Raw genomic sequence first — 20,650 nt, 5'->3', positions numbered from 1 at the left:
TTATCTCCATAATCAAAAGATATCTCCTACGTGATGATAGAAATTCAGAACAGATTATGATGAGCTGACCATGAACATCTGATTGTCATAACTTTCCATCGAATGACTCTAGTTGAAACCCCAGCTTTGATTTGTTTTACAACTGACAACAGGAATTGAAAACGCTATACGGTGTGCTTGAGTGTGCGCATGATATTAAAGTTGATTTTCCTGAAACCGGGTTCTCAACTTAGAGCTACTTTACATTAGTTTATTACAAAATGTATTTGATTTTCCTATTATACATAGGCGTGTAAAGTTGTTTTATCTGAGCATAAACAATATAATATGTGTGTGCTGGGGGCTAGATACAAGTAGGCTTACATTACTTACTAAACTTCACTCTAAATTTCAAGGATTTAAAAACAAATCCTTAGGATTGTAATTAGGGATCAATCAATTTGAGATTTAAAATTATTTTTAAAGATTTGAATTTTAAATCTTAAAGATTTTATTTTAAATCTGTAAGATTTAATTTTTAAATCTGATACTTGATTGGTCCCTGATCACAACCCTTCACGATGTATTTTAAATCCTTGAAATTTAGAGTGTTGCTAAAACGTCAACTAATAATAGTCTTTTCTTGAACAAATCAAACAAAATTAAGTTTTTATCCTATATGATGATAATCAAATTGGATATTACTTCATTTTGTCATGGTAGGGAAGTATACAAAATTTACAAAAAAATAACAAACAAATATTCAACAACAAAAAAGTCCCAAAATGTTTGGATAATTTGGTAATTTCGAAATTGTTGGCTATATAAATTATAAGCGAAGCAAAATTGTTTCCAAAAAGTGGCAAAACATTTCGAAAAACCGTCCATCCATAGCTTTAGGCCGTATAAAATTAATGTTTTGGTTTTTGTTTTTTTAGATTTTTCAATTATTTTAGACTTTGGAATGATTTATGTATTTTTCATACATATAAATAAGTTTATTAGAGAACAAGGACCACTTTCAAGTCTTATTGTGGTACTCTAGGGGGTTTATCCCTCAGAATCTCACATCTGAAAAAAAAAAGTGCCTCATCGTTTCCTCAAGCACTGTTGGAAATAACCGAAAACTACAGACAATGATGATTTTACACTGAAAAAAAAAAAAAAAAAAAAAACACCTCCTCCCTCATCAATTCATGAAAATCCTCTGGACGAGAACCAAAATATTAATTTTATACGGCCTTATATGATAATGGTCATGTTTGATGAACTAAAGGAAGAGAAGAGCTGAGGGATAACAGCGTAGATGGGAGCCACGGACCTGCGTATAACTAAAAAGCAAGCAAGCTTGGCATAGCGTTGATTTTCCTGATCCCGGGTTCTCGGTGAAAATCAATCAGAAAAGGAATGTATTGTGTTGCGTAATTCGGGAAAAGTTAGTTTCCTCATTCCTGATCCTTATCAGATAATCAGAGAGTAAAATGCAATTTGAAGACAGAATGAACAGAAAGAACTTTAAACTGTATTATTAACTCAATTAGCTTTAATTCAGTGAATAATACAAGTAATCCTCTTCCTATTCCATGATGATACCCGGGCATGGGGGATGATCACATGCCTCTGATTATACGGGGATATGTGCTGTAGATTCGAGTATAGGCTATACCATTTTCAGGCTCTTCGGTTTAGATTAGTCTAAGTCCCAAATGTCCGATTTGGAGGTGTTTTTTTAAAAATTTTATTCTCTCCAATCTATTTAAAATTGAAATTTAGAACACTAGAAAATCAGTATACTAGTATTTTGGGGAGTCTTTTTCGTCAAACTTGTTACATCACCACTTTTCTAGATAATTAAGCTTTAAGGTTATTTTACATAAACAAACTGAATCAAATTGAATTTAATTGAATTCAAGATAAAAAGGAATATATACACTGGCACAAGAGGGGCATTGTGTTCACCGCCCTCAATAAGTCAGTAAAGCACTTCAGATTTGTCAAAAGAGGACGCTCTGACATATAATCTTCAAGAGGACCAGAAGAGGACTTGGGATGGTGTGATCAAAATTGAAACTTTGAAAGAATTTTTTTTTTAGGCATAATGGTAGGCCTGTGTGTAAAAAAGAAAGAACAAAATTGAAGAAAATAGCAAGGAAAAGAAAGGTCACCAATTGTACAATTATAAGCTCTTTAGCCATTGGGTCGGAAAATAAAAAATGGGATACTTATTCAGTGCCCTGATTCAAAGACTGTACCGGGTACCGTTCTTTGTCGTCTTGTAGCCTGAACTTGATCAGTTGGCCGTGAATAAGGTCCTTTAACCCTAATTTTCCAATTGATTGGAAGTACTTTAATACTGGTGGCAATTATATCGCCGGCAAGTCACCTTCATGATGTTTTGGTGACCCAACTCTTCCTTTTGTACAATACCGTAATTAGTCTGAAAATTACCATCTCTGCCACCCATGTCAGTAAAGCTCCAAGTCGGGTTCAGGCGTACTTCTATTTCTCAGTCGAACTGACCAGCATTTCGGTGAGTTAACCGTATGATTTAATACATTTTTTATTAATTTTAATAGGGATACAGATTCGCTTGTCTGGTAGATTCGTCAAATAGGCCCTATATGCCTAGGTTATTTGGAAATTGTGTCACATTGACACCGAAGTATCCTGCGGGACTAGGTTCGGGCACGTCTTTCTCCCTCCCCCCTCGTTTTTTCTTTCCTATCCTCTCCTTTTTTGGTGTTGGGTGTTGGTGTTTGACTTTGAAGGGGGTGCATGTCGAAGGTGTGGCGTATGGGGTGTCTCGTGATCATGATGCCACGCCGGCGAAAATGCAACAAAAATTTATTTGAAGTTCAATTTCATTAGGTTGCCAAAGGTAATCTTGTGGGATTAAAAGAATTTAAAACGAATTTCCAAACATTACCGTTGTCAATTTTAATTTTCATAATGATGAGATCATGATTCCAAAAAGTTCAAATCCCCTTGTGATGACTTCTCCTTGTTACGTGACTGAGGAGAAGCTTACAGTTTTCAAAATTAAAGAAAATGTAACATTTTGTTTTCAAAAATTGACAGACGTATATAAAAGTGTTGGTCTATTTGATTAAATCATGATAAAATGATATCGAATTTCTGCCAAATTTATCTTAAGGAACTGCTAAGACTGGTAACAAAAGTTTTGCGCTGCATTAGCACGTACAATAATGTACAAATATTGAATACAGATGCCATGACTTACAAATATAATGCAATATAGGTCATAATAATAATGTGTAGTTGGATTTCACAAACTGTACAATAATGAAGAAAAGTAAAAATAGATTCAATATGCCAAAAATGTAGCATACGTGTACAAAAAAGTTTTACATAACTTTTATCAACAAAACTATGTTCACTCATTCGAGTAGAAAGAATGAAAAGTTGAAACAGAGCTAGCCGGTTGGTTGCTCATCTGCAGCAACGGGCAAACAAAATTGATTGATTTTCGACATTTCTGATAAAAATAGTGCTTGCGTGACGTATGGCCTTCGTTTTATTGAAGAATAAGTAAACTCTAAACAGTACAATTTTTCCAATACTATCACAGTATCAGCACTTTTAGATTTTTAAGATGAAATTTAAGGTAGGTTGAAATTCAGTATTTTCAACTTTTCAAAGTATTTTATGACACATTATTAACACTTGATGTATTTACCGTGATTTATTTTCCTACCAAGAGAAGGAATTATTCAACAAAGCGAATCTTATTTACCCCTTTTCATTGTTAATTTACTAAAGCAGCGGGGAACAGGATACATAAAAGAGTCAGAATTAAATGTAAATACGACGAGAGTTTGTTTTGAATATTGCTTGTTCGAACATTCACACTACAGTGTTCAATTCCATATGTTTTCAGTACACATAACATTAAGGGTTTTGGTGCAAATTTGGGGAATTATTAGGGATTTTCATTTTAAAAGGTGCCAACATGATTTTGACAGTTGCTCGCTATAAGAATATGGCGTCCCAATATTGACAATAACCAACAAACTGTCAAAATTCCGTAAACAAGTAAACAATAATGTTCTGAAAGTGTAATCAATCATCATTGTCAAAATCTGCACAAATATCTTTTGACCCATTTGGCTTATTTTCAGGGCACGAACTGACATTGCAGCTGGTATACACCGATATGACAACAACTGTTCTGCCCTGATTATGACAGACGTAGACGATAGCTACAATGAGAAGACGAATGTGTTTTGCTGGTTGTGTGTTTGTAACGTGTTTGGTTATCTTCAACTTGTGTAGGAAACCTGAAGACTCGTCCTTGGTGTCAAAAAAGGTAAGAAATAATATTGTTAATGGTTTTGAGCGATTATGATTTCTTGTATTCAAATTGAAAGTACGAATCGGATCCCAAGTATATTATTTTGTATTTCTGGAAACCTTGATGGAAAAGGGGAACACGATGACCTAGATGCGTCCTACTGCATGGCATCCTGCCAGATGGTCCTGTAGCCTGCAGGACCATCTGGAGAATGCCATAGAGATATGAAAGGCTATATGTCTGTGAAGGAGGTGCCAAGGACCGGACTATTTGGAAGTTCTCTAACGTCAGACGCTGTATGGTAAGTAGATAAAAGTAGGTATTAAACTAGTCTACTGTAGTAGACCATTTGAATTTATCATCCCTCTAATCCCACCATGGAAAATTCACCAATCCTGTTCTGATCCAACAGCTATCTATCCATGAGAAAAATGGCAGGGCAGTCACTGGGGATGTGGATGTGTTGTGTTTTATGCATGGAATGGTATGAATTGTTTAAAAAAGGAATGCAATGCAGTCTAGTATTAAAATAGCACATTATCTCGTGTTGATGAACTTATAACTGGGGATCGCATAATACCCTATGTCTGATCGTGTTAATGTTGTATGCTGAGCTGATGGCAGTTTTCAAGTTAATGTCACTATCTACTGAAAATAACTCAATGAGTTAATATCGCTATATCAGATCGTGTTATTGTTGTCTACCCAAGATAGCCTTTGTCAGATCATGTTAATGTTGCTATCTACTGAAGATAATTATAGCTTATGACAGACCGTGATAATGTGGATTACCTAAGATAGCTTTTGTGAGGTCATGTTAATGTTGCTATCTACTGAAGATGATATACCGTCTTGATGTTATCTACCGAAAATAGCTTTTGTCAGATTATATTAATATTATGCTCTCTACTGAAGATCGTATTAATGTTACTATCTACTGAAGGCAGATAATATCAGATCGTATTAATGTTGCTATCTACTGAAGATAGTCAATATCATGTCGTATTAATGTTGCTACCAACTGAAGATAGCTAATATCATATCGTATTAATGTTGCTATCTGCTGAAGATAGCTTATGATAGACCGTGTTAATGTTGTACAGTAGTTGATTTAAAACAACAGTCACAAGACTTACTATTTGCAGAGCTGTGGTAGCTTGCGACCTGCATCTACAGGTCTTCTTTAGCCACTGAAGGGATTATTCCACTTGACTTGCCTCTTGACTACCAGATATTGATTGGTTTTGGTCAAGTGACAAAATCTTGTTGTAAACAATGTTAATGTTGTTTACCGAAGATATATTTTGTGAAGATGACATACCGTCTTAATGTTATCTTCCGATGATAGCTTTTGTCAGATTATGTTAATGTTGCTATCTACTGAAGATAGATATTATCATATCGTATTAATGTTGCTATCTACTGAAGATAGCTAATATCAGATCGTATTACTGTTGATATCTACTGAAGATAGCCAATATCATATCGTTTTAATGTTGCCATCTGCTGATGACCCAGCAAACACAAAAACGTTTTTAAAACGTTTTAAATAAGTTATATTTTGGGTTTTGGTTTAGGTAAAAACGTTTTAATAACATTAAAATGTCGGGTTATATAAAGGTCATGAAATCATTTTAAAACGTTTTGTATGAAAACACACTACAACAATATTTTTTAAATGTTTTCAAAAAATGTTATTGTAAACTATTTTTGCAAACATTTTTGCCATATAGGCCTATTGTGTCAATACTTAAATAACATTATGTTAAAATATTTGAGCCCAGCAAACACAGAAATGTTCTTAAAATGTTTTTTTCAAAACCTTTTAATAACATTTAAATGTCGGGTTATATAAATGTTATGAAAACGTTTTTAAAACGTTATTGAAAATATTTTGGGCAAACATTTTTCGCAAAATATTTTTTCAACCGCAAAATAACATTCTGTTTAGAATGTTTTGTATCAAGTTTTCAAGAATGTTTTTGGAATGTTGTTAAAACGTTTTTATACCCTTTATATAACCCGACATTTCAACGTTTTCTGTAAAACATTTTTGTTTGCTGAGCAGTAGATTATCAAAAAATGTTTTTTAAGGTTATGAAAACGTTTTATACTCTTAATATATCCTTTATATAACCCGACATTTAAACGTTTTCTGACAACCTTTTATACCCTTTTGCGAATGATGTCGAAAACGTTTTGTGTTTGCTGGGGATAGCTAATATCATAACGTCTTAATGTTGAGATCTACTGAAGACGCTATATCAGATCGTATTAATGTTGCTATCTACTGAAGATAGCTAATATCAGATCGTATTAATGTTGCTATCTACTGAAGACAGCTAATATCATATCGTATTAATGTTGCTATCTACTGAAGATAGCTAATATCATATCGTATTAATGTTGCTATCTACTGAAGATAGCTAATAATTATATCGTATTAATGTTGCTATCTACTGAAGATAGCTAATATCATATCGTATTAATGTTGCTATCTACTGAAGAAACCTAATAATTATATCATATTAATGTTGCTATCTACTGAAGATAGCTAATATCAGATCGTATTAATGTTGCTATCTACTGAAGATAGCTAATATCAGATCGTATTAATGTTGGTATCTACTGAAGATAGCTAATATCATATCGTATTAATGTTGCTATCTACTGAAGATAGCTAATAAAAGATCGTATTAATGTTACTGTCTGCTGAAGGCAGATAATATCATATCGTATTAATGCTGCTGTCTACTGAAAATAGCTAATATCATATCGTATTAATATTGCTATCTACTGAAGATACCTAATAATCATATCGTATTAATGTTGCTATCTACCATGTCTACTGAAGATAGCTAATATCATATCGTATTAATGTTGCTATCTACCGAAGATAGCTAATATCATATCGTATTAATGTTGCTATCTACTGAATATAGCTAATATCATATCATATCAATGTTGCTATCTACCGAAGGTAGCTAATATCAGACCGTATTAATGTTGCTATCTACTGAAGATAGCTAATATCATATCGTATTAATGTTGCTATCTACTGAAGATACCTAATAATTATATCGTATTAATGTTACTATCTACTGAAGATAGCTAATATCATATTGTATTAATGTTGCTATCTACTGAATATAGCTAATATCATATGAGCCATTCCATGTCAACTCCTGGGATGTGCACCGCAGCACCTCTTCAATTTTTTCTTTTTCTGTGTGGTGGTAGATATTGATGAGAAAGTAAAATCCTGAAAATTTGAGCTTCATACGCTATTTTGTTTTCCCGTTGCATCAATTTGAAATTTAGGGGGATCAGCGTAAAAAATGTGTCGCAACGCGAAAGACGATGTTTGGAGGTCCATAAATGTATAAAGGGAACCCCCTACAACTTTAAAAAGTATGTATCCTGGGGTACTTAATTGTGTAGAGTTCAAATCTGGCATCAGAAAACTTGTAACTCCTTTACTTTAAAAGATATAGGGCCCTCAAAATGCAACTTTGTCCATCCAGGACCAACTTCGGGGGGTCAGAACTCCAAAAGTAAAAACAATTTTTTGTCCATTTTTTTGCCAGTCGGAACCCTTTGGTAGGTCATCACTCTTATCCAATATTGAATCAATTAGAATCATTTTAGCTGAGATATTACCCATGCAAAACTCCAATAGTACATTTTTGACCCCCCTGAAAACCAATGTCAGACATTTTGCCCCACCATCAACTTTAGGTATGTTGAAAATATGTTCTTGGACAACATTTCTGAGAAATAGTGGCTTGGGGTCTTGATGACTTTGCATTAAAAACATCAGTTAGGCTTGCCTACTTACATAGGAGTCATTCCAGCCACATCAACAAAAAGGGTTGGTTGGTCAGTGGTCATCCCCTCAAATTTTGCTGAAAATCATTTCTAGCATACCTCTATGAGCATAATGAACACATGGAAAAAAACGAATGCTCAACTCCAAGCGGTTTGGGAGATATGGCTTGTCAAAATTTGGCCCAGACCCCCACTTTTTGCTCTCTCGAGTCATGTCGTTGAATTAGTAGCGTTTTGGGACACTCATATTTTGACTTTGAAAAATGATATTATGCTGACAAGTACTAACTGGGGTGACTTTTACCCAGAAAAACAGAAGCTGGCCTTTATTAATGTTGCTATCTACTGAAGATAGCTAGTAATATCATGCTGAAAATAGCTAATATCATATCGTATTAATGTTGCTATCTAATGAAGATAGCCAATATCATATCGTATTAATGTTACTGTCTGCTGAAGGCAGATAATATCATATCGTATTAATGTTGCTATCTACTTAAGATAGCTAATATCATATCGTATTAATGTTGCTGTATACTGAAGATAGCTAATATCATATCGTATTAATATTGCCATCTACGGAAGATACCTAATAATCATATCGTATTAATGTTGCTATCTACCATGTCTACTGAAGATAGCTAATATCATATCGTATTAATGTTGCTATCTACCGAAGATAGCTAATATCATGTCGTATTAATGTTGCTATCTACTGAATATAGCTAATATCATATCATATCAATGTTGCTATCTACCGAAGGTAGCTAATATCAGACCGTATTAATGTTGCTATCTACTGAAGATAGCTAATATCATATCGTATTAATGTTGCTATCTACTGAAGATACCTAATAATTATATCGTATTAATGTTGCTATCTACTGAAGATACCTAATAATTATATTGTATTAATGTTGCTATCTACTGAATATAGCTAATATCATCGTATTAATGTTGGTATCTACTGAAGATAGCTAATATCATATCATATCAATGTTGCTATCTACCGAAGGTAGCTAATATCAGACCGTATTAATGTTGCTGTCTACTGAAGATAGCTAATATCAGATCGTATTAATGTTGCTATCTACTGAAGATAGCTAATATCATGCTGAAAATAGCTAATATCATATCGTATTAATGTTGCTATCTACTGAAGATAGCAATATCATATCGTATTAATGTTGCTATCTAATAAAGATAGCAATATCATATCGTATTAATGTTGCTATCTAATAAAGATAGCTAATATCATAGCGTATTGATGTTGCTATCTACTGAAGATATAGCCAATATCATATTAATGTTGCTATCTACTGAATATAGTCAATATCATATCGTATTAATGTTACTGTCTGCTGAAGGCAGATAATATTATATCGTATTAATGTTGCTATCTACTTAAGATAGCTAATATCATATCGTATTAATGTTGCTGTCTACTGAAGATAGCTAATACCAGATCGTATTAATGTTGCTATCTACTGAAGATAGCTAATATCACATCGTATTAATATTGCTATCTACTGAAGATACCTAATAATCATATCGTATTAATGTTGCTATCTACCATGTCTACTGAAGATAGCTAATATCATATCGTATTAATGTTGCTATCTACCGAAGATAGCTAATATCATATCGTATTGATGTTGCTATCTACTGAATATAGCTAATATCATATCATATCGATGTTGCTATCTACCGAAGGTAGCTAATATCAGACCGTATTAATGTTGCTGTCTACTGAAGATAGCTAATATCATATCGTATTAATGTTGCTATCTACCGAAGATAGCTAATATCATATCGTATTAATGTTGCTATCTACTGAATATAGGTAATATCATATCATATCAATGTTGCTATCTACCGAAGGTAGCTAATATCAGACCGTATTAATGTTGCTGTCTACTGAAGTTAGCTAATATCATATCGTATTAATGTTGCTACCAACTGAAGATAGCTAATATCATATGTTATTGATGTTACTGTCTACTGGAGATATCAATATCAGACCGTATTAATGTTGCTATCTCCTGATGGTTATATAATATCAGATCTTATAAATGTTGCCATCTACTTAAGATAGTTAATATCAGATCGTATAAATGTTGCTATCTACTGAAGATAGCTAATATCAGACCGTATTAATGTTGCGACATAGAAGATAGCTGATGTCAGATTGTGTTAATGTTGCTATCTGCCAAAGATAGATAATATCAGATCTTACAATCTTGCTATCTACTGAAGATAGCTAGCTAATATCAGATCGTTGCTGTTGTTATCTTGGATATAGCCAATGTTAGATCGGATTGTTGTTACTACCTACTGAAGATAATTGATGTCAGAATGTGTTAATATAGCGATCTACCGAAGATTGCTAATAAATTAATATCAGACCGTATTAATGTTGTTATCTACTGAAGATAGCTAATATCAGATCGTATTAATGTTGCTATCTGCTAAAGATAGCTAATATCGTATCATATTAATGTTGCTATCTTCTGATGTTGCTATCTACTGAAGATAGCTAATATCATATTAATGTTGATATCTACTGAAGATAGCTAATATTAATGTTGCGTTATAGAAGATAGCTGATGTCAGATTGTGTTAATATTGCTACCTCACCTGCCAAAGATAAATAATATCAGATCTTACAATCTTGCTATCTACTGAAGATAGCTAGCTAATATCAGATCGTATTACTGTTGCTATCTTGATATAGCCAATGTTATAGATTGGATTATTGTTGCTACCTACTAAAGATAACTGATGTCAGAATGCGTTAATATTATGATCTACCGAAGATTGCTAATATCAGACCGTATTAATGTTGGTATCTACTGATGATAGCTAATGTCAGACCGTATTAATGTTGCTATCTACTGAAGATAGCTAATATCAGACCGTATTAATGTTGCTATCTGCTAAAGATACCGGTAGCTAATATCGTATCATATTAATGTTGCTATCTACTGATGTTGCTATCTACTGAAGATAGCTAATATCATATCGTATTAATTAATGTTGCGATATAGAAGATAGCTGATGTCAGATTGTGTTAATGTTGCTATCTTGATATAGCCAATGTTAGATTGGATTATTGTTGCTACCTACTGAAGATAACTGATGTCAGAATGTGTTCATATTGCTATCTACTGAAGATAGCTAATATCAGATGTTGCTATCTGCTAAAGATAGCTAATATCGTATCATATTAATGTTGCTATCTACTGATGTTGCTATCTACTGAAGATAGCTAATATCATATTAATGTTGCTATCTACTGAAGATAGCTAATATCAGATCATATTAATGTTGCTATCTGCTAAAGATAGCTAATATCGTATCATATTAATGTTGCTATCTACTGATGTTGCTATCTACTGAAGATAGCTAATATCATATTAATGTTGCTATCTACTGAAGATAGCTAATATCATATCGTATTAATGTTGCGATATAGAAGATAGCTGATGTCAGATTGTGTTAATGTTGCTATCTGCCAAAGATAGATGATATCAGATCTTGCAATCTTGCTATCTACTGAAGATAGCTAGCTAATATCAGATCGTATTACTGTTGTTATCTTGGATATATCCAATGTTAGATCGGATTATTGTTACTACTTACTGAAGATAACTGATGTCAGAATGTGATAATATTGCGATCTACCAAAGATAGCTTATATCAGATCATATTATGCTGCTACCTACTGAAGATAGCTGCAAGACCGTGTCAATGCTGTAATTGATCTACTGCTGATAACTCAATGTGTTAATATTGCTATTCACTTGTAATCTATTTGTTCAATGCAAGAATTAATATGACCCGAGACATCTTCTTATATTTCTTTTATTCACAGGGAAATCCCAAAGAAAATGTATCATCTCGTTGGAATAATACAAAATTGGGAAATGGCAATCAAACATTCAGAATCTACACAGACACCAAGAACTCCAGAACTGATTGTGAAAACCGCAATATAACATCAGCAAACCTGACAAGTTATTATTTAGATTCAAAACAAAATGGCAGGATTATACACATTATAATTGAAACGAAAGATGAGCAAGGGACATTTTGTGAAGGTGGTGGAGACTTCTTCACTGCAACTCTTTCATCAGCAAGACCATCTGGTGGTGGTAAGATCTGGTATAGTACTGCAGGTCATATCGACGATCATAGTAATGGGACATACAGTGTGTATTTCATAGCGCCGTGGAAAGGACCATCTTACTTGAATATTACCCTAGTACATCCGAGCAGAGCGGTGAAGTTTCTTCGCAATAATATTTGGACTGAATTCAGGTTGTTCTGGGAAGGATATTTTTGGCAAAACGGTCGAGTTATTTCCAGTATTTGTACAATGGGGATTTCGGTTGATGTTTGGAAAACAAATAGATGTGTCTTTTCTAATCCTACCGCTTTAGGAAAATTACATTTATTTTGTGAGAAACCGAGTACCTCAGTTCCGTGTGACGCAATGAAGGAATATACACAAACAATAAACACCGAGACAATACAGTCTCAGCAATTGGTGGATATTCTTAGTGGTAATGAGAATTTGTTTCACGGGTAAGTTATTGGTATTATATATTTGTTTTATTATATTTAAACTTATACAGTAGTGCATTGTATGAATTTGTTCCATGAATTCTAGAGACTTGGGCAATTGGAATCCAATTCGTTCAATCTTTGATGCTTGGTTTATCGTTTTTCATATTGTCATCATCATCATCATCATCATCAGTCGGCTTCGGAGCAGGCGACTACAAGCTTTCTCTAACTGTTGCTAAGCTTGCATTTTGTGTTGTTTTTCTTCAGGAAAACGCATTCTGAAGTAACCATGGGACCTCAATTGATAGTTCTAAATCAAGGTATACTGTTGTTCCTGTACCATTATTACCTATTAAAAAAGGTTAGTCGGTGAATAGCTGACTGTGACATTACTACTTTTGATGCCAATAATGCAAAGGTTAGTCAGTGATGTGTGTGCAGCCAATAGCCAACTGTGATATTACTACTTTTATAATGCAAAGGTTAGTTGGTGAATAGCCGACTGTAATATTACTACTTTTTATGTCAATAACGCAAAGGTTAGTTAGTGATGTGAGTGCCAATAACCGACTTTCGCTGCCTGTAGACTTTGATGTGTAACGTAGACTATGCCATAGTCGAATTTTATTAAAAATATGTTATTATTAGTCATGATGAACCCATTTCGTTGAACTCAAAATTATACTGATGTTTATTAAAATTAAAGTATTCAATAGTAAAATGGTCATAAAGAGTTAAAAATATCAGACGATTAGTGACAATAAAAGTAATTGAATGCAACATTATCTTGCATAATTATAACGGCTCACTTTAGTACTGAACAATTCTGATTTTGGAATCTACCAGTTTATTGATAGCGAACCCCGAAAATTCTTGGGAAGCTAACAAACAGAGGGAGTAGGGTGACTGATCAGATGTGAAAATCTATCAATTGTGCACACATTAATTAAATCAGAGATTTAAGCTTAAATACAATATCCACAGTATGCACAATGGGCAAGTGGACTACGGGGTAGTCTATGTGTAACGCAAAGGTTAGTAAAGTGTGCATAGCCAATAACAGCGTCTGTGTAAGTCTGCAAACTTCTTTTTACCAGGATTGTGATGATCAACAGTCACACCCTATTATTAAAAGATGTTTCATTTTATTATACAGATGTTGCCAACAAAGACATAGAAAACCATGACGATCTCCCAGAATGTGGACCTGATTTACCGACACCAATGAGCTCAGGATATTGGCAAGGCAATATATGGAGATCATTTCAGTGCAATAATCGACAATTCGTCACTCAAAAGCAACTTGGCTCATGTTTAATGAACAAACATGTGCATTTCATAGGAGACTCTACTTTGCGACAACTATTTCACGTTCTATGCGGTATTCTTAATGCATCATGTGTTTTTACGCCGGTAGATAAGACGCCATTACACTTAGATGTCCCAACTCATTCACATATCAGAATACAACGTGAATTTAACTTTTACATTTCATAGTATGAGAAATGGCATTGCTGTAAATGCTTTTAACATTTCATTTCTTGATGTGGATTTCATTGATAGTCTCGGAAGAAATAGTTGTAACATTATACTAGGTATTGGTATAGGAATACATTTTCCACAATGGTCTCGAAGTGCTTTTATAGAAAGATTGACCAATTTAAAATTGGCTCTTTTGCGACTTTTACAACGATGTCCGAACGCGTCAGTTTTTGTTAAAAGTCCACATATGTCAAGTCCGTATATAAGCGAACAAAGTGACGTCACAAGATCACCATATTTTATTTACCAAATAAATTCGTTAATGCAAGAATATTTTAACGGTACTGGAATATTTTATTTTAACACGTGGGACATGAATTTATCTTTTTCTTCCAGGAATTTGGTTCACATGCCTTATGAGCTGGTCAGTCAAGAATTGTTTTTTGCTTTGTCCTATATATGCAAAAGTTGAGATGGTCAAGAAAGAATGACCCATAGCAAAATATTTAAAGTAGTATCTGATACCAGTGGTGGGATAGTGTCCGATGTACAGCTGGGGGCACGTGCCCTGGGTGCCACCTTGGGGGGGGGTGCACCCCCTCCAAGTGATAAAAGGCAAAATGGTCATTTGAAAGATCAATTTAAGACTGAAACTCAACTTCATTATAACCAAAATGAAATAGTGGTATTTGTGCAAATTTATCGCGCTCCACGAGCAATTGTTTCAAGAATTAGGGGGAGGGGCGCCATTTTGTATCCTTAGCCCCGGGCGCCACAACCCCTAGCTACGCCACTGGATCTTCTTTCCTCATATAGCCTAGGAAATCAAGTTGCAATTTGCGGATCTGGTTAAAATCCATTTAATATGATTTAAATGGTTGCAATGAACCTAAACTCCAGTTTTACATGATTGTCAAGAATTTGTCAATAAAATATATTCTTCATGAAGATTGATTGATTGAGACAGGTTACCCATTTTGCTTGATTACACCCCATGTCCCTGTCAAGCCAAACAAAAAAGAAGCAAATAAAGACATTCTTCTCTTTTCCTGTAAGCAGACCATTTTGTATTTAATGTTCATATTGGTTAACATTTGTACATTGATTTACAAAAAATATGGAGCTACTATGCAAAAACAAATTTGCATGTACGTGCAAATAAACAAGTACACATTACTGTTATAAAGTCCTTCAGTTAAGCTACCCCAAACCTTGCATATTGACAATTGTGCATATATCTGAATATTATAAACAGTTCAAAAAGCATTCTAACTCTCAAATACATTTAAAATCATAGCTCTATATTAATAATATTAATATCTAGTCTTCTTTGAAATGATATTTACAATAATCTTCAAATATTACCTCCCACCCCTTAAATAGTCTTGCACAATCCAATGGTTTAATCCATACAAGGTAGGGGTATACATCATACAGACAGTTCCATTATTTATTTAGGGGTGCTAAGTAAGTGTCTTATCATACCTGAACATAGTTTAGGATCTGACATTATAGCATTACATAGCTACACAAATATCTACATGTATATGCATAAGAGTCATTTGCATATTTTAGCAACAGCGAAAGAATACTTTTAGGATTTATTTCATGATTAAATCACTATTACAGTTCTGAACCACAAGCAAAAAATAAATTAATCCTCTTACACAAAAACAGCAAAATAAATTGTTTAGACAGTTCACCAGTTGTTCTTCAGTGAGATCATCATGTTTCAGTAATGCACATTTGTTTTGGCTGAAATATGCTAGAGTTGACAATAACAGCCAAAATAATTTACAGACATAGTATCTACGCAATAACTGCATCATCAAAACACTCCTCCAATATGGAGTCCAGAGAACAAAATATCATCAGACATGATTGAATCCGGTGACTCAATAAGCCCAATCGGCATTGGAAGTTTGCAATGCATTGTGGGACAGTTTTTGCAGTTTTAGGACACTTTGTCCTTTGACCTATCGGGAAAATTGCTGTAATTATTAATAATTTATTTATTATTGTCATAATGTTATCATTAAAAATATTTAAATAATTAATTCATTTAATAATAATGTTTTTAAGGGTTTTTTATTCTAGTAACACGTTTTAAATTATATTTTATACGCACAAAACCCGAATTTTTCTGAATTTTCCAGATAGGTCAAAGGGCAAAGTGTCCTAAAAAAACCGGAAGTTACAATAGCGATTTGGCTTATTGTCTATACATAGATGACACATAGTTACACACCTTCCCACTAGCCACATTTGTGTTTACAGATATGTACGAGTTAATTTTACTCAATGCTTTGGGTCTTTTTATCTTTTCAGTTTCCGTAAGTCTTTTGTTCAGATACGAAAACGCAAGGGATTCAGTAAGTTACTGTAATCTGACTTCATTGTTAACTCTGAAGTACCAATCAGCTTATTTCAATAGAGGTGATTGCTTATGTCAATAAAATCGGGAGAGAACAGATTATGTTAACACCAGTGTTTTTAATGGCCTAGCGCCTCTCGTCTTTAACATTGGTAAATCTATATTAATTTGACAAAATGCATGCCAATCCGAATGACAAAGTCCACTTTTTTCTGTAAAAAACGCGTTGCAAATAAGCCCTAAAATCACAAAGGTCCGCTTATGAGCCTGTCGAACCCCAAAGCACGTGTGCATGGCCACAGTGTCGCCCTTCCATCAATGTCTATCTCCTATTTTGCTTCCTCTTGCCCCCCCCATGATCAGTCTCCCACCTCCCTCCCCAGTCCCTACTCTCTCCTCTCGAGTTCTTCTCTTTCTAGTCTTTCAGTCCCTCCTCTCCTCTCTTTCTTCCTCCTCCTCCCACTCTCACTTGTTCAGTCTCAAGTATTTCCCTCTCCCTCCCTCCCTCTCCGTCCCTTGCGAAATTTATCAGTATGATCCATGACTGAAAATAAGCTCTGCAAAAATAAACATTTAAAATAAACCCGAGCCTTGCATATAGACCCAACCAATTATCAGATTAGCTTGCCAGTGATACGAATGAATAGAATACATTATCTTTGCTCCAATGCAATTCTTTTGTTGTATTTCAATATAAAACATGATTACCAAATCACCACTTGTACGCGCCTCATTGGGAGATATTTGACTATTTTAGACGCTCGTTTCATCGCCAATATGAAAAACTTTTGCTTATAACTTGGCAAATGGTTAGTATATATTTCAATGCAAGACAATTTTTACGAGCCACTTACGTCTAGGCGTAAGTGCATATACACCAAACACAAGTCAATTGAAGCCGTACAATTGACCGCGAATTTAGGACCGTAAAAGTTAGACTCTTCTTTTGTCTAGATTAGCACCCAACCGCACATCTCAAGGTTTTATGTAAAAAATCTATATAACTTACCAAAACGAAAACTGAAATTCACGAGCTTCAAATTTTCAGTAACTAACAAAAGGCTAGAATAAAAGATTGGCCACACCTGGGAGACTACCACTTCAGAATAACAATGACTTACAAAAAATATTACGGTTACGGAAACAGAAACTGAAAAGATAAAACGACGGTTTGTATCTGGTGGACTGACTGACTGACCGACCATTGAGAAATCACTGTTGTAGTGTAAAATCAAACTCAATCGTGGCTAGGTCAACTAGTTGACACTATCTGTGTTTGGAACCATGATCAAAATGGGTTGCTAACAGGTGTGCAAACCAATCATGAACCAGTACCTAAGGTATGATGTATTCACTACAGCAATGAATGGTGCATTGCTAATCCAAATCATCTGGAACCAAATTCATTTTGAATTAAAAATGTGTTCATTTTAACTCTGTCTTCAAGCATTACAGTTTGCAGGTCATGTTAGGTCACACTGATCGCATTGTTAGTCACACTCAATCAGAAGTTTGATTTTTCATCAAATTTCCTTGTATGGCCTTGGAATCATTTGTGTCAAACTCAAATGTAAATCTAAAACTTGTAATTTTACTTTGTACATGTGACAAAATATATACACATATTTTGATTCACATGAAATGCATAGAAAATTGAAGACTGTCAGAAAGTGAAATATCTCAGCGAGTTTGTATAACATGCGTGGCTTGCTCAATACAAGTTGCTAAAATATGCAAAACCTAATTGCAGTACAGTAATATCTACCATGTGTGCTCTCAGCAAACTAGAATCAATATGTGATCAATTTTTATGACAATGTTTTGGTAAATTATTCCAATCACATAATTACTTTCATATTGGCCCAACAAAAATATTTTAAAATGTTTTAAATTTGGGCAAAATTGGCATATCTTCATAATATCACAGTATTTTGCACCAAGTTTACTCTGCAGAAAGGACTTTAGACTTTACTTTGGTTCATCTCAAATTCGGTAGCAACATTGATGCTTTTTTTGTGGTTGTGCTGCAAAAGCATGCCTACAAACCGACCATGTGCATGTACACTCTGTGCAATTATGTAGCGAAATACACACCTACGTTATTTCAAAACTTGAAGTGAACCATAGTTTGGTAACTTTTTCACTTATGTTGTCAGAAATCAAGTCTTCTTCCAGGAATTGTGGCTATTTGAGTTACATGGTGCAATAACTTTGAACTACGTAACTATGCTTGCATTGAATCACATAGTTGTTGAACTACGTAACTATGCTTGCATTGAATCACATAGTTGTGGTATATATATTGGCATGAAACTAGGGAGAGCTGAGCTGTCTTTTGTAAAATATTGCACTGTAAGCAGACATGGTGTTATTCTAAATATATGACCCACTCCCGCATCATTTTGACATGCCACAAAGTTCACTTATTCCCCTAATAATGCTAATCTGTACACAATATGATCTAAATGTACATACAACAGTTTCTTGTACATAATTTGTATAATATGATAAACAGTATAAACACTGTTGTTTTTGATAATGCAACATATAAATATTGTTTATAATCAATGATATTATAAACCATATAAGGCATCCTTAATCTTAGACAAGTGTAATACAAAAAAGAGGGGAACTGGTAACTTCCATATCATTTACAGAGCCATCACATACTCACTTATGTCCACATTGTGTGATAGTCTTTTTCACAAAACTGTTCAAGTTGGTTTTCCTGGCATGTTAATCTTTATGACAACTTGTCGGCAGATTGCAACACTGTCGTAAGTGCAGTAGAATGTAATAGCTGCCTTTTGTAAAATACCTATTGTTTGCAGCACAATCCCCTCATCATGCGCATGGTAAAGTGTTGATGTTCTGTTTACTTTCCTGATGGCCAATAAGCTAACCCCAAGATATCACCTTTACATGTAGTTGGTTTTTTTCTAGTGTTATTGGTGAAAAGTAAGTACATTTATCGAAATGTTGCAAATGGCAGCTATTAGATTCTACTGCACTCTGCCGACAAACTGATTTGTGTGTACATCGAATTCATGCACTCTCTGTTAAATCAACTACATGGTAAAGGTAAATGCGATTCAGATATGGCATGACCAACTTAACTGATTGTAATTCAAAATTGTCAATGCAGTTTTTTCTGGCAGATGAAATCAGTTCTCTTGAAGTTTATGTAAAAAGTATGGTTTCTCCGAGTTGCTGTAGATAACATTCCAGTAACAAATATGATTTATAGTATCCATATTATATTACAAGAGTACAGTATTCTTTTATTGTAATCATGTTTCTAATGTGCCAAGTACACCCATCTTCATCTAATTTGGGACATATTTGGTTTTTTAACCTTTAATAGCAAAATAAATGTAGGATTTAACTACAACTTCTTGAGCTAAAAATACATTAAGTTTTTGTTTCACTGTAAATGGTTTGGTGTGGGGTTTCGGCACTTGTATAATACAATATCCAGTGCTACGGTTTATTTAGGAGTTGCTTCACATGTTCAAATTTTTATTTGTTAGGCACAGTTTATTCTAACAAAATGCCAATTCTTTCAGGACTCTTAGCTGACTGATTCCAACAATACATATAATTATTCATATACATTTAAACACTGACAGTAACTTCTCCATGATCATATAGACTTTTTGAAAGCCTTCATGATAATGATTTATATATTGCTTTGTATACATTGGCTTGAAATATAAAGTGTGTCCCCATATCTAAAGCTTATTGATATATTTAAGTTAAGCATTACCAGGTCGTCCAAACATGATAATGTTATAGGCTCTGTGCCCTTAAGTTTGTGATGACGTTAAGTATCGTTTTACAATACCAACCTATACTTTTAAAGAGTTCACTTTTAATAAGTGGTGGGACTTAAAGACAAATGCATGAACAAAGCAAATTATGTTCACCTAATGTTACTTGAGCTGTGAAGGGAACCCAAATCTTTTGCCGAGTCAGTTCCTTGACACAGCAAATTGCCAAAATTTTCACCAACTGGGATACTTTCATTGACTTTGATTAACCAGGCCCATATGACACTGTAACAGCTAAATATCATACTTGGAATCACTGTTTCCGAGTCCAAACTT

This window comes from Amphiura filiformis, chromosome 6, assembly GCF_039555335.1.
Source record: "Amphiura filiformis chromosome 6, Afil_fr2py, whole genome shotgun sequence".
In the NCBI taxonomy this organism is placed as follows: domain Eukaryota; kingdom Metazoa; phylum Echinodermata; class Ophiuroidea; order Amphilepidida; family Amphiuridae; genus Amphiura; species Amphiura filiformis.
This window is presented reverse-complemented; position numbering follows the sequence as displayed.